General features: G+C 56.5%; 1 protein-coding gene across 1 annotated transcript in view; it reads left to right on the plus strand.

The window, feature by feature from the left end:
* The first annotated feature begins 6,530 nt into the window (after window positions 1-6,530).
* The window catches only part of PDGFRB (platelet derived growth factor receptor beta), a 33,161-nt gene continuing 24,658 nt past the window's right edge, over window positions 6,531-15,033 (plus strand). The window contains exon 1 of the mRNA XM_041397529.1: window positions 6,531-7,266. The gene's annotated coding sequence lies outside the window, so the exon portion shown is untranslated. The remainder of the gene's footprint in view (window positions 7,267-15,033) is intronic.

Here is a 15,033-nt window from a genome sequence, read left to right on the forward strand (position 1 = left end):
GCCTCTTTGGAAAAGAGGGGCTGGTGGAGGCTCTGGGTCTGCATTTCCTTCATCCCAGGGCAAATCCACTCCTCCAATCCTGACAGCAAAGCTCAGCCCAGCCTCAGGTAGCAGGACAGATGGGCAGACTCCACGTGCAGGGAGAATGGACACCATGGACACTGCTGGAAGTACCTGGGCTGACACATCTCCAAGAGGCTGCAAGAGGAGCTGCTCGCCTGTTTTCTCTCCTAAGAAAGCAAAACCATCCCCGTATGTTGGTGGTAGGAAAAATCAAGCAGAAAGGGGACACCTGTGAAGCCCTGTCTGCCTGCAAGGCGGGAGGTGCCAGTCACAAACACCCGAGCAGGGATCACCCACTCGTCACCTGTCAGGCCAGACACACCTGCACTCCAGAGGGACGGGCTGACACTGCCCAGAAACCCCCACCAGTGGCAGCCAGGATCCTTGGCCCCAGTGATGTCCCCTCCCTGCCAGTGTCACACTCCAGCTGCACTGGCCACCACTGCAGCCACAGCTGTCATTTGCAGGCTGACTTTTTCTCCTCAACCAGAAGGAGAGCCCATAGAGGCTCCAGGAGGGTGTTTTGCCACTTCCTCAAGGCTGCCTTTGTCCTTTTCTCTGCACCAGCACCCTCTCCGCTACAAATGTGAGTAGGGCAAGGACAATCCTCACCCTCCTGGGACCAAAAACAGCCTGGAATTTGACAATAGGAAACAGAAAAAAAAAAAATAAATTAAAAAAAAAAAAAAAAAAAAAAAAAAAAAAAAAAAAAAAAAAAAGGAAAATTAAGGAGAAAATTGAAAAAAAAAGGTAGATTAAGGATGACATTGAGAGAAAAGGATAAAATCTCTGGAGCTCTGGACCCTCAGTGGTCTGTGTCAGTCCCAAGAACCTCATCCCATTGGTCTAGCCCCAATTCTACCTGAAACTGGGTGCACATATTCCCCTGTGCTACATCCACTTCCTGCAAGGGTGGGTGCCAGGATGAGTTGGAGGGGAGATGGGTAGGAGGTGAGAGGTCTGGTTTACGAGGACAGAGATGGGTGAATCAATTTCCCAGCAATGGGAAATCACCCCCAGAGCTGGCATCACTTGCGTTCTGCCTCCCCAAACCTGGCATGGCTGGAGGCACCAGGAGAGGTGAGCACTTTGCAGCATCCCCCCTGGGACCCAAGGTCCCCAGCCCCTTGCTCAGCCTTGTCCCAGGTCCCTCCCTCGTGACAAAGGTGACTGTCATGGCTGTCCCACCCCGTGATGATCTCAGCTCAGCACTCAGCTCAGATTACTTGATGTGCCATGTAACCCCATCTATCCTGGATTTCCCAAGATCTCTGGACAGCCATGGCTCTGTGTAAATTAGAGAGTCAAGGCCACCCTACTCCTCCTCTTCTTCCCATCAGCAAAGATGCTCAGGAAGCGGGGAAAAAAAATTAAAAAAAAAAAAAGAATAAAATAAAGTTGCCCCTGAGCAGATGGTGGGAGGCACAGAGAAGAACAGGTGGCTGCTGGGTCCCATCCCAGGGGTGGCTGTGTTTTAGAAACTGGGGTTATTCCTGCCACTGGATGTTTCTGACAGGCAGTGACAGGGAGCCCAGGCCCCCCATGCCTTTTCCCAGTCTGTGGAGCCAATGCCAAGGGCTCAGGCAGCTGCTGGGGACTGGGGGCTCAGGGATCTGGGGCAGCAGCCCACACCTGCATCCTCCCCAGGGGAGCAGGTGACAGGCTGGGCAGGGCACGGCATGGCCAGGTGCCCACTGACAGCTGAGCATGATCTCCCTCAGTGTGGGCAAAGGGGAGGACAATTGGGCCATAAAGATCCATCAATAACTTCCCTCTTCTTCCTTTCTTTGACCCATTTCCTGCTGGTGGTGAAGGTGACGCTGGGGAGGAGCGTCATGGGCTCCCCAAGGAGCATCTCAGCTGCTCAGCTGGGCTGAAGGGTGCTGAGGGGACCCTCGGTGCCTCAGGATGCCACCTGCAGTGAGGTCCCATGGGTGAGCAGATGAGGAACTGACAGAGCCCTGGGGGTCCCCAGCTGGGTGAGAGCAGGTGGCAGTACCCCCTCTATCCATGCTAGAGATGCCCAGAAATGCAACCTGGGGACCACCCCTCGTACTCCAGACCTGGTACTCCTGGCAGAAACCAGGCAGGTGAAGCAGAGAGGGAGAGCAGTCAGGGCTCCTGGATGCTCCCTGGGGCTCGGCGCTGCTATCCGTGATCCAGTGATGCCATCTCCTGGAAGGAGGAGGGCTGGGAGGCCCCCGGGGCCAGGCTGCACGCAGCTATCCCGAATGGAGCAGGGACACCATCCCGTCAGCTCCTGCTCCCATGGAGGAGGCACTCAGAATGGGAAACCAAGTCCTGCCGTGTCCCCCAGCTTGCTCTGGACGCCACCATGGTTTCTGCAGGAGCGGGAGATGCCCACAGAGAGCCAAGCAGATGTCTCCCCTTGTTCTCCTTTTCCCCCACAGCCTTCTGCCCCACCACCTCCCCTCTCCCTCCAGCTCCTTTTGCTCTCAAGGGCAAATCTGTGGTTTCAGACCAGCATATCCCAGAGCTGTACAGCCCCAGTCACATCCCAGTCCAGCCAGGACCTTTCAGCCATTCCCTAGCTTCTGAAAGCCCCAGGAGTGATCCCTCTTCTCTGGCAATGGAGACATCAGTGCAACCCTCTTGCAGAGGACAACCCCCTGCCTCATCTCCCTCAGCCCCTTGCAGACTCGTGTGTGGCCTTTGGTTCTCCCCAGGTGCTTGACAACCCCTGTGCTGTCACTTGTGTCCCCATGCTGAGGAGGGTCTGCAGAGCTGGTCCCCAGAGAGAGGGACCAGGAGAGCCGGAGTGGATGTGCCACCAGAGCTGCCACACAGCTCCCCTCTCCCCATCCAGGGCTCAGTGACCCCTTTGGGATCTGGATCAGCTTTCTTGGCAAATGCAAATGCCACAAATTGACAATTCTCAAGAGGGCGCTGGGGACAGGGACACATGCTGGCAGCCCTCATTGCTCCCCAGCTCGTGTGGGCCCTGCTCTCAGTAGGTTGGGGGTGTGATTCCCCCTGCTCTGGTGAGGATCATCCTGCTTTCACTCCTGGGCTGTGTTTCGGGCACGGGGCGAGCAGAGGGTTAACGATTCCCACATTAAGTGGCTGCAGATGTGTGGGAAAGTCTGGGGCGGGCGGACGGCACCGTTATTAGTATTCACCCAGGAGCTGTGGCTGCCTCCCGGGGCTCTGCCGAGCACATTTAATACCAAGGTTCGTGCTGGGGGTGAGGAAGAGTGCGTGGGACGGGGTCGGAAAGGCCCCGAGGAGGGGAAAGGCAGCGGGATAACATCGTCCTCTGGCTGCTGCCTCCTCCAAGTGCCCCAGCCCAGGGGACGGATGGAGGGAACGGGCCAGCACCATAAGGACACAGCACCATACGTGTTACAGCCCAGTGTTACCTCCTGCTGGCAGCCTGTGGTGTCCATGGGTTTCCAGTGCTGCAGGAGTGTTCCCAGTGCTGGGGAATGCTGCAGGATACTCCCCAGGATGCTCCCCATCATGTTCTGCTTGGGCATACACTCACTTTGGAAGAAACCCAGCACTTTCTGCCTCCCCTTCCTCCCTGGGCACTGGTGTCACCCACCCAGTCCAAGCTGGACCACAGAGGGGCCACAGGTTCCTCTGGACACCAGGGCAGAGCTTTAGAGACTGAGGAGGAAGCCTCAGTGCAGCTCCCTGCAGGGCCCAGGAGCTGGATCCAGCCAGGAGCATGTGCTGGCAGCTGCCACAGCAGATGTGCTGCCCAGATGTGCTGCTGTGCTCCCTGGCACCCGTCACTCCTCTCTTGTGGTCTGCGGCTTGACACCACTTCAGAGCAATGCTGAAATTCCTGGGCTGACTTGGAATTGATAGAGGCTCTGAAAAGATGAAGCTGGAGCAAATCTGGCCCTCATCAAACCCTCAGAGCAGTGGGGTAGGCCAACATCTGCTGCTTCTTTCGTACCTGCCTGTCACCTGCAGCTCATGGTGCCTGTTGCTGGCTCCAGCATGGCTGTTTCCACCATTGTCTTGGGTACCTGGCTCTGGTCTCTCTCCTCTATGCCATGCTTGGGATATGGGCTTTTCTCTGTGGTCCCAGCTCTGCCTGGGATGGGGCAGGAGTTTGGAGAGCGGCTTTGATCCACGTGATGCCAGAGCAGACCAAATACCCTGGAATGTCCTGTCTCAGTGGCTGTTTTCTCTACCAGGGATGCTGCACTACCTGACCCCAAGCCCCCATTAGCACTTAATGATGCTTTTTGAGGCTGGAAATCTCAGCTGAGAGGGGTCTGGCATCCCACACCGCAGCTGTCCCAGCCCCAGGGGGACCACTGGGTCCTGCAGCACCACGAAGCACCAAAAATAGAGGTGAGCAGTGAAGGGCTGATGAGGCCAAAGCAGCAGAGCTGCTGCCCTCCACCCACACACTTGCACAGGCGAGTTCCTCCGGCTTTGGTGCTTCCTCTGAGCTGGCCTTTCCCAGGAGCTGCCGTAACCCCAACGTGCTGTTCCTAAACAAAGTGTGCGGCTGTGGATGCTCCCTGGGGATGTACAGAGTGGGCTGACGTGTGCTTGCCGGGATGCTTTGGGCTCCCCAGGGCTCTCTCAGCATCCCCAAACAATGAATCCTGGCCTTTGCAGACTGGGAGGTTTTGTTTGCCAGATTCTTCCTGGTCCCAGGCTGGAGTGGGTATTGGGGCCATCTGTTTGCAAAGGACAGAGGGGGAAATATGTCCCACTTCAGGCTCAGGATGCTCTGTTCTCAAGCATGATCTGTGTCAGCTTTTTCACCCCCTGCTCATCCCAGGTAGCCCATCCCCAATGCGAGGGGCCCAGCAGGACTGCACCAGTGGGTTTCTCCCTCTCCCGCTCTGCCTGGAGCAGTCACGTCCTTGGAGCGGGGACACTGCCAGGAAATAGCTCTGCTGAGCAACTCCCAGCAGCCCTTAGGTCCCCACACATGGACCCACCAGACACATCATTTTGTCCCTTGGGAAAAGCCCTGGGAAGAGCCATGTGCACAGCACGTCCCCTCTGCCCCCTGCCCCCACACGAGCTGCTCTCACGCTCGCTGGCTCCACTTGTGCACAGCAGCCTGGCTCAGCCCAGGGGGGTGACAGGGCCCCTGACACAGGGCCACCACCAGGTCTGCAGCTGGGGGAACCCATCCAAGCCAGGGCTGCAGCCCTCCTGCAGCTGTCCTGCTGCTGGCACACCAGCCCCATGCCATGCGTGGCACACAGGGATAACCTGGGTGCTGCAGCCTGGCTCTCCTCACCCTCCACAGCTGCACAGAACAAACACCTCCCCTTTGGTTTTCCATAGAGACAAAGAAAACATGGAGATAATGTGAGATAAGCAGCAAATCTCTTGGGCTGGTCCAGCCAGGGAATCATTCCCTGTGGCCGTTGTGCAGGTATTTACTAGCTTGGCAGGAGGGGGTGAGTCTGCCTTGCAAAAAAGGCAGAAGCACAGATTTTAGCAGTGTTGCCATTATGGGGAGGGCTTTTTAATTTTTAGCAAGGAAAATTAAAGAAACATGGACAGGTATATTTTCAGGATAGCCAGTGCAGTTTTGCACTATTTCTTGTTTGGATCAGAGAAAAACACAGAATGGTTAAGGTTAAAAAAGACCTTTAAGATCATTGAGTCCAACCTAGCACTGCCATCTTCACCACTAAACCATGTTCCCAGTGCCACATCCAGACATTTTTGAACAGTTGCAGGGATGGTGATCCCACCACTTCCCTGTGCAGCCTGTTCCAATGCCAGACCACTCTTTAGCATGCCCAAGATGAAAATGATGGCAAGAACTGATGGGTCAAAAAGCAGTTTTCATCCAAGACTGACTTGTCCCTTGTTACAGTGCTAAAACAAATTGAAAAAAAATCCTCTCTGGACACATGACAATGTTCTGCCTACTGAAAGTTTCTCAGAAACTTGATTTGAACTCGTTAAGATGCTGGGAGAATTTATAGCTGGTTCCTCACCTGGCTTCCCTCCCCCCAGGGCAGTAGGGGTGTAGGACATCTGAGATGATGGCACGGCTGAGGTGATCCCTCCTGCCACCTCTCCAGCTCTGTGCCCAACAGCCCCAAATCCCCAGTTAAACCCACCCTCTGCTGCAGCATCCCAGCTGCAGAAGACATTTTATCTCTCTTTCCAAAACAGAAGAGTTGCAAGGGTGCGTTGGTGGTCCCCAAGGGGCAGTGGCCACTCGGGGTCAGGGGCCAGGAGCTGCAGGGCCAGCCCAGCTCAGGGAGGCATCTGGGGGGAGCACACGCAGTCAGTTCAGTGCAGGCCTTCTTTAATAAAAACATGAGTCAGCTGCTGGCGTGGGCAGTGGATTTTCTAAACATCCCCTCATATCCTGAGAAAGGGGGGAAAAAAAAAGAAAAAAGAAAACGGGAGGGGAGAGGGGGGGAGGCTTGAGGGGGAAAAAAAGAGAAAGAAAATAAAAGAAAAAGAAAACAGGGAAAAAGGCCAGAATTGAAAGCAGACACAGGGAGAGAGCAGCTCCTTCCCTCCGGTTTAAGGAGGCGATAGTCGGGCTGCTCCGGGCTCCTTTTGTTCCCTGCTAGCCGGGCCCTCGCCGCTCGCCCCATCGCAGCCCGCAGCAGAACTCCCCTCTCCTTGCAGCCACTTTGGCTTCTCCTCCTTTTAATTTTTTTTTTTTTTTCACCCATCACACTCGTCCGCCGGGCGTTAATCGCAAGTTCTGCTCCGCAAAGGGTCCCCACAGAGGGTGGAGGGAGGAAGTCGGAGGAGCTCCGCTCCTCATTGGCGAAGCAGCCTCCCCCCTTCTCCTCCTCCCGAGGTCTCTTTTATTTATACACGCACGCACACACGCGTGCACATCCCTGGGCCCCGGGGTTTGCTCCACACTGGGGTCCGAGGAGGCAGAACCCGCTCCCAGCCGGGCTGGGGGTGCGCAGGGCACTGCTCCGATGCGCTAGAGGAGCGGAGCAGGGGCTTGGCTGCAGCCCAGCCTTGGCACAGCCTTGCCTCTCCTTTTGATTTTATTTTATTTTATTTCCCCCCTCCTCCCTTCCACTTCGTTTCTTTCTTTCCCTCTCTTTCGCCTTTAAGTGGAAAAGCCTTGGCAGCTGGGGAAGGCTGGGAGGGCAGGGAGAGCCTCAGCGGGCAGCAGATAGAGAGTTCGGAGGAGGAGAGGAAGGAATTTCGGAGCCTTCCCGGTGGGACGCGCGGCGCAGGCACTCGGCTGGTGGGACCCTGCTCAAGGTAAGCTCTCGTGTGTGTCACCCACCCGGGGCTGACTCGCCCTCCTGCTCAGCCCTGGCTCTCCAGATGGGAAACGTCGTGTTGGAGCTGGCACAGTCCCGAAGGACCCTGTCCCTGAGCCAGCCCGGCTGCTCGGAAGGGGCACTGCTCCCCTCCAAGGGGCTGCAGCCTGAAACACCCACCAGGCTCTGGGGAGATGGTGTTTGCTGGAAAACAGCTGAATTCTGTGGCATCCCATGGGAAAGAACGTGGCATCAGCTCTCACCGGGTCCTGGATCGGGACGGCTGAGAGGAGCAAGGGGATGCTGAGGCTGTAGGACAGGAAGGGGGAACCCCACTGCAGCAGGAGTGGGGCCCAGGTGATCTCTGCTTCTCCCTGGATCAGGGGCTTGCCCTGGCTGGTGGGAAGGCTGGAGTGTGCAGGGGAAGAGGCTGCTCACCATGTGCAGTGAGATATCCTTCAGAGGTGTGAGTGCAGAGCAGTGGCACCCCACTGCCAGCCTGTCCAGACACAGCCACGGCCATCCCTAAATGCAGGCTGCTCCAAGACCATGCCACCTCTGTCTGTGGCCATGGCAGGGCTCCTGTGCCAGTGGGCCATGGAGAGGGACATGTGCAAGCCCTGCCCAGGGTCTGTGCCTGGGAGTGCTGCGTACTGGAGAGGGCAGAGCTTGGTCAAATCCTCCTAGGCATGGATATGGGCAACTACTCTGTGTCCCAAAAGCACAAGAGCTGAGGGCCTCCAACAGGGCAAAGCTGGTCTGGAGTGAGGCTCTGACAGTCCAGGGACAGGGGTGAACATGACCTGTAGGGCTTTGGTGCTCACAGCGGGCTGAATGTCCAGCTCCTGCACTCACCTGCCAGCTGGGAGTCATTTAAAACAGGATTTGTGGTGGAGGGATGTTGTGCTTCTCCATCCTGGTCCCGGAGCAAGTGGGGTTTATTCTAAAGCATGGGAAAATAGCTTAAAGTAGTTGGTCTGGTGTGCAAACCCTGTGCTGGCAGAGGCTTGGCATTCCCAAATCTTTTCAGGTCTCCCACTGATGACAAGGATTAGCAATGTTGACACCCAGTGCTTCCCAGGGACCACTGAGGCGTGGGTGGGAGGTCATTTCCCCCTCAGAACCCTGCAGGACAAGATGTTTGTGCCTCCCATGCTCTTGGGAAAGGAGTGAGTTTCATGTGGTCACTGTGTTCCAGTGTCAAGGACAGGCTCTGCCTGGCAGAGCACACAGGCCAAGCTGGCTTGGAGGGGGAGCTGCCCTGGTTGGCAGCCCTGACATGAGGCTTGGAGTCACTCTTGACAGGGATGTCACCCAAGCTTGGGTGTGCTCTGGCTGCTGTGGCAGCCACCAGCCCTGGGCAATGTCGCTGAGCCCACGGAACACCCATAAATCAGGAGGGATTGGTGTTTTGGACAAGCACAAAGTCACAGCAGCCCAGCTGCAGCATGCACGGGGCTCTTCTCTTGTCCTGAAGCTGGCTGTCCCTTCCTCCAGCTCAGGGGCATGGAGGGTCCTCCTAGAAGGAGCAGGCCAGGAGACAGGAGCCACTCAACTCCCTGTCCCTGGGTCACCCCCTGCATCCCTGCCCAGGACTGGGGGTGCCCGTGGTCAGTGTGCAGCAAGCATGACCAGCTGCAGTACTGCAGTCTGGGAGAAGTTAGCCATGGCTGATTGTCCATTCCTGGGCAGATCTCGTTGTGCTGCTGGGCTCTGGCCTGGGCTTGGTCCTGTGCAACCCCTACATGAACCACCTGGGAGGTCGCTGAGCACACATCCTCACCCTGGGATGGCACCAAGCCGGGCGGGCAGCTGGGGTGCATGGCAGTGTGGGAAGATCCCAAGAGCTCCAGCAGAGCCCAGAACCAACCAGAGTGGCTGTAGTGGACTCAAACCAGACTGCAGCATGGTCCCAGGGAACCCAAGCTCTTCCTGAGGGATGTGCTGGAAGATGTGTGGCTGGAGCAGCTCAGAGAGGCAGGGTGGAGGGAGCAGCTCCTCCCCAGCAAGTGGCACCAGGTGCTTCAGCAGGGATAGACATGGATTGGATGGGTTCAGGGACAGCAGTGAGGATGAGAAGTCCAGAAGAAGCTGCAAAGGACTGGGAGAGGGGTTGATGTGCCTCGTTGGTCACTGGGTGTTGTGGAAAGGTGACACACAGTCTTCATGCACAGGAAAAGTCATCACAGAGAGAAAAGAGCTTTTAGGGGAAATATCTGTAGGCTTAAGACAAAAGGCTGAGTTTGTTCAGCCACACAAGTCTCAAAGCACACGTCAGGGAAAGCTCTGGCTGGGAAGACATGGGCACAGGACAATTACACCATGATCTCTTTCAGCCTCATCTTTGATGGGTCTGTGACAGGATTTCCAAGGCGTTCAGAACAACCCTCAGGGAGGGGAGAGCACTGAGCCTGTCTGCAGGAGTAGAGCAAGACAGGATTGTCTCAGTGAACGCCAGAAGAAAGCTGGGATTAAGAAATGCTCTCCAGCTGTGGGAGTGATGCCATGCAAAAAGAGACCATGGTGGCTGGATGTGGCTTTGGCCAAATGTCCAGCTGCTGCCAGAGGCTCCAGGCAGGGACTGCTCTGCCTGGTCCTCCAGGTTCCTTTGGCCTCAGTGTGTGATGGGATTGCAATGCTGTCCACAGTGTCAGGCTCCAGCAAAGCATCTTCCTGGGATGGAGTGGCAAAGGTCAGGGAGCAGAGGGGCCGTGCTGAGTCCCGTGGGAGCACAGCCACTGGCAGCTGGGGCTGCCTTTGACCCAGAGCTGGAAGGAGCTGGGGACCATGTGGGCTTGGGCTTGGCTGGATGTACCCTATCCCTGCAAGGGAGGATTGGAGCTGAACACTTTGTGGAGTTTGTTTGTTTGTACTTTAACCAAGGGACAGAAATCCCCTGGAGAGGAGCTGCAGGGGGAGGGTATAGACTGGGCATTGTTTCCTGAGGGGCTGGAGCAGCTCCAGGAGGCTCCTTCCGCTCCGCCAGGCAAATTGGACATAACGAGGCTTGTTTTAGGGGTCGGTGTGCCCCCTCCTCCTCTCCCCCATTGCCTCATTAGGGTTCCTAAGCTCAGCTCACCTCTGTCCTGTTCTGCTGCCACTGAGACACCTCCTCCTGGAAGGGCAGCATGTTCCAGCCCCACGGGGAGCACAGAGCAGTCCCAGCTGTGACAGGGACACATGCTGGGGATGCACAGAGGGGTGCTGGCATGGCTCATGTGCTGAGCAAGGTGGTCCCTTGGGCCCGTTGTCCCCCAGCATGGTAACAGGAGCTGTGCAGTGATGTACTGCCCCTCACACCCTGTTTTTCCAGTATCCCTGGGTGCACACCAGGCTGTGGCATGCCCTGGTCTGTGTGTGCCACCTTCCCTGGCAACCACAACCTGCAGAAGAAGAGGACCGTGGTGCATGGAGCCTATGCAGGGAGCTGGGAGCTCACAAATCTCCCACAGAAAGGCTGGTGGCAGGAGAGCCAGGGCAGTGCAGTGTGTGGTGTTTGATGGATGGACTCATCCTCTCCAGGCCATACCTGCAGGGACACCTGCTTATCCATCCAGGAACTGACTGACACCCATCCTACACTCTTCCTTGGGCTCAGTAAGAGCCAGTGTGTGATGGAGCTGGTGGGAAGCTGTGGGGTGCAGGAGCTGGGGCAGGGAGGGGTTGGAGAATGCAGGGATATATCAGGGCACTGCACTGATTGCCAAACCCTGGAAATCCACCAGGAAACAGATGGAGCCCCTTCTCCCTGCTGTGGAAGGGGACTGGCTGGCAGCTGTCCATGGGCAGCACGGGGCGATGCTCCTGAAGCAGCAGGAGATGGCCAGTCCTGCTCCTCAGCCCCGTCCTGCCAGGCCCTCTGCCTTCCCTCTTCCGGCCCAGCTACCATGTGAAAGAGGCTGTGACTGAAATCTTAATGCTACCAAGACCCAGCAATTGGCACCAATTAAATTGCTACATTCATGTTTGAATTGCTTTAACTGGCGAGACACACTGTCTTATTTATACAAAAAATATGTTTGCTTGTGGGTTTGTCTGAACCCGTGCCAGCAGAAAATACACCATTTCAAGGCCTGTGCTCTGCAAGCCCATTCTCCTCTTCCAAACTGGAAGTCACCTTGGTTTCAGCCTTTGCCAGGCAATGGTGGCAGAACAGAAACACTGCTTTCCTCGGGGCTGGGCGCTGCAGGATCCACGAGAAGGGTCCCCTCCTCTCTCCCCAGAGGCAGCTGCCAAGTTTCCTTCTCCAGCCTGGGAGCTGTTTGGGAGAATATGGTCTGATTCAGGAACAGGACTTGGTGCCCATTTAAAAGCTGCACTCAGGGGGAGGGCAGGGGGTGCTGGCAGCTGCTGGTGCCAAGTCCTGCCTCAGCTTCTCCTCTGGAGGTTCTGTCAGGTTTTGGGGATAGGGGCTGTTTACAGAGCATGGGTACAGAGGGAAGCTGATTTCTGATTTGTGACTGAGAGAAGTTATAAAGAGCCCTACATGCAGGCTGGGAATAATGGCTTATGCTACCTGGGCAGAGCATACAGGACATTATCCATCTCTGCAGTCCAGGTGCCAAGTGCCACCATGCTGGCCTTCCTGCCCCACACATGAGCTTATGCAGGAGGGGGCAGAATCAGCTCACAGCACCAAGAGCTGCAGCAAAAGTTGCATTTTGCTTCCTCTCAGAAATCCAGAACAAGGCCAAACACAAAACCCCTCTGAAAGCAGCCTCTGCCCTTCACACCCACCACTGGATGCTCCATCCTTTCCCACCCTGGGCATAGTGCCAGGCTCCTCTCCAGTTCCTGCAGACAGGCAAAGGGTGCCCTGACCACAGAGATGGTGAGTGCCTAATCCCAGCCACGAGAGCCTAAAACCCCAGAACAAAGCAATTAAGCTTGGGTCCCTGGGAGGCAGCAGGGAGGAGCTGATGCATCCACGGAGATTATCTCCTCCTCTGCAGATCCCAGGGAAATGCTCACAAGAGGATCAGGTTGCTCAGCCTTTGCTGGGGTGTTGGACTGGTAAGACCACAACATTCTGCCTGCTCCTGGGGCTTTGCAAAGCCCCTACATCCAGCTGGGACTCAGGATGGTTCTTTTTCTCATCCTGCCTCCCTTGCCCTCCCCTCACAGCTTATTACTGGTTAATTAGAGCCAGCTGGGACCTTTGGCTCCAGCCCTGGCCCCTCCAGAGCAGCCAGCCTGGGTCAGTGGCTGTGAGCAGGTGATGGAGGTGCTGCCTTGCTGGGGACTGTTCTCCTCGCTGTGCAGACACCAGCAGAGAGCTTCCCTTGAGTCACCCTGGGAAGGCAGACAGGGCTTTCTGGCAGCCATGGAACAAGAGAGAGGAAAGCCCTGGGGATGCCAGGACAAGGGATGAGAAGCCAAGATAGTCCCTGATCTTGGTTCCATGTCCCCTGCTTCCCTCATTCTCTGCTCTGGTGGGGAGAAGCAGCAGTTAAGCAGATGGACTCTGCTCAAGGCAAACAACCCCAACCAGTCTGACATGCCCAGAGCTGGGACCCCTAAATGTGCCAGTTTGGGGGTAGAGGGATAGGAGAGCTGAGTCACTCAGCCAGCCCCAAGGCTTTGCTGCCCAGTTGGAGGGGCCAGGGGGATGCAGGGAGGTGTGTGGGTCCTGGTTTGGGTCCCTGCAGCCATGTTCATAATTTACATTGCTCACATGCTTGTGAAACAGCGTGGTATGTTCTCCCAAAGAAGTCTTTGCTGTCACGAGTAATAGAGAAATTAGGGGACTGTCATGGATGGCCCTGGCTGGCCTGTGTTGGATATTTTGAAGGTTCCTATTGGAAAAGAGCACTGGGAAGGGCTGAAATGCTCCCAAGGGGCACATTTGTACCTCCCTGGGGGGTCAGTGCACTACAAGGGGTGAGCCCTGAGTCTGCACAGAGCTGCTCCCCACACCCAGTGAGAGCATCCCAGAAATGCACAATGCCAGACTGAGGGCTGTGCTCCAAAACACTGCCCAGCCTCCAGCACCACCACGAGCCAGTCCCAGCACCACCAAGGCCCTGGCACACATTGTCTGCCCCAGGGAGACCAAGGTGGGCAGGATTTGACCTGGGTGAGAGGCAGGGGATGCAGCAGGGGACAGCTGGGCATTGCCTGGCACGTGGCAGCCGCTCCTCCCAACACTCCCTCCCTCCTTCCCCAGGCCCAGGTGGACCCTGGTCCTCACCCAGGGTTTTCCCACAGTCCAGGCCAGGCCTGCAGGCTCCGGGAGCAGCCCACAGGGTCTGGCCTTTCCTGCGAAAGCGGAAGCAGGGGAGCATGCGCGGCCGAAAGGGCCACGGATACCATCCCTGGGGCTGGGGGTTATTTATAACACTGGCACCTCTCCAAACAGATGTTTCTTTTTATTCTGAACTTGCACTAAATGGGTCACTCGTTTCCTCTGTCTCCCATGGGCTTAAAGCAGAGGGGGAAAGAGGAGGGGATATGGGTGAGAGTGCAGGGCTCGCCCTGGTCCCACGTCCCTCTGTGCTGGCTCCTCACAGCGACGTGTCCTGGAGAGCCCGTGCCTGGAGATTTGCTGGGTTCTGTGCCTGGACATTGAGGGAGGATGGCCGTGGCCAGACAGGGCTGCCTGGGGCTCCCCACCCCATTCCTCACGTGGCTGACCCCAGGGCAGCTGAATCACACTGCTGGGGCTCAGTGTGGACTTGTCATCCCCCCTGGCAGTCTCCCTCCCCTGCCTCAGGGTCACAGTCCTCATTTTCAGCTTTCTGCTGGATGCTGTCAAAGCCTGTGTCGGGGTGCCCTGGAGGAGGCTGGGTGTGCCTCCTCGTGTGCTGACATCTGCTGCAGGACCCTCATGACCACACAGTCACATTCTCCAGATGCCACTGAGGCTGGGGACCAGAATCTGGGGTGCTGGGCAGGGGCTTTGGTCATGTCAGATCTGCTCCCTGATGCAGAGGTCAGCAGGAGAGCTGACCCCTCCTGTGGGTCACTGGGTTCATCTCTTGGCTCGTCTCCAGAGGTGGCATCTGCCCACACTTCTCCTGTCTCCTAGAGAGCCCAGTCCATACCGAGGCTGTGGCTTTAATCACATCTTCACAGCCAAGGAGCTCTCACAAAACCACTCAGAGGGTTTTGGCATTAATGACACTCCCTGTGCTTGCAAAACTTCACCTCTCCCAGCCCGAAACTCCCCCAGATCCAGCACATTGCCAACAGGTACCCCGGCTCTCAGCATCTCCCGGTCTCACAGTGTCTGGGGAAAACTTTGGGGCCCCCTTGGCACTGGCAGGTGGCCAGGTGAGGAAGGTTTTGTCCCCAGGTGTTCATCCTGGGGCAGGGATGGTCTATGGGATGCAAGGACTCCCCAGCCCTGCTGCTCCTCAGTCTGGTTTCAGATTTCCTACCTCTGTGTTTTATCAGCAGCTGTTTATGGGCCTTGGGATGACAAGCTCCCCATGTGTGTGCCCTGCCTAATTCTAGCCTTTTGCTGGGAAAAAGAAAAAGGGCTCTGTGATGATAATCTGGCCTGTGAGTAAACATGGTGTCATGGGAGCCAAGGGACCCCAGAGGAGAGATGTTGCAACTCCGGACAATTCCAGCCAAGGGAAAAAAAAAACCAACAACCACTCAGTTTTATTTAGATTAAAGGGTGGGAAAGAAGCAGTTGCAGAGGCCAGAGGGAGGGTGGCAGAGGAAAACAGGACAAGCCATGGAGTTTCACTGCTGGACAAGCAAGGTTTGGGTTTCAGGGGTCATCAGCCTCTGCTCGGGGAGCCTTTTGCCTTCCAAA

The sequence above is a fragment of the Onychostruthus taczanowskii genome, unplaced genomic scaffold (assembly GCF_017590055.1).
Source record: "Onychostruthus taczanowskii isolate IOZ18803 unplaced genomic scaffold, ASM1759005v1 scaffold14, whole genome shotgun sequence".
NCBI lineage: Eukaryota > Metazoa > Chordata > Aves > Passeriformes > Passeridae > Onychostruthus > Onychostruthus taczanowskii.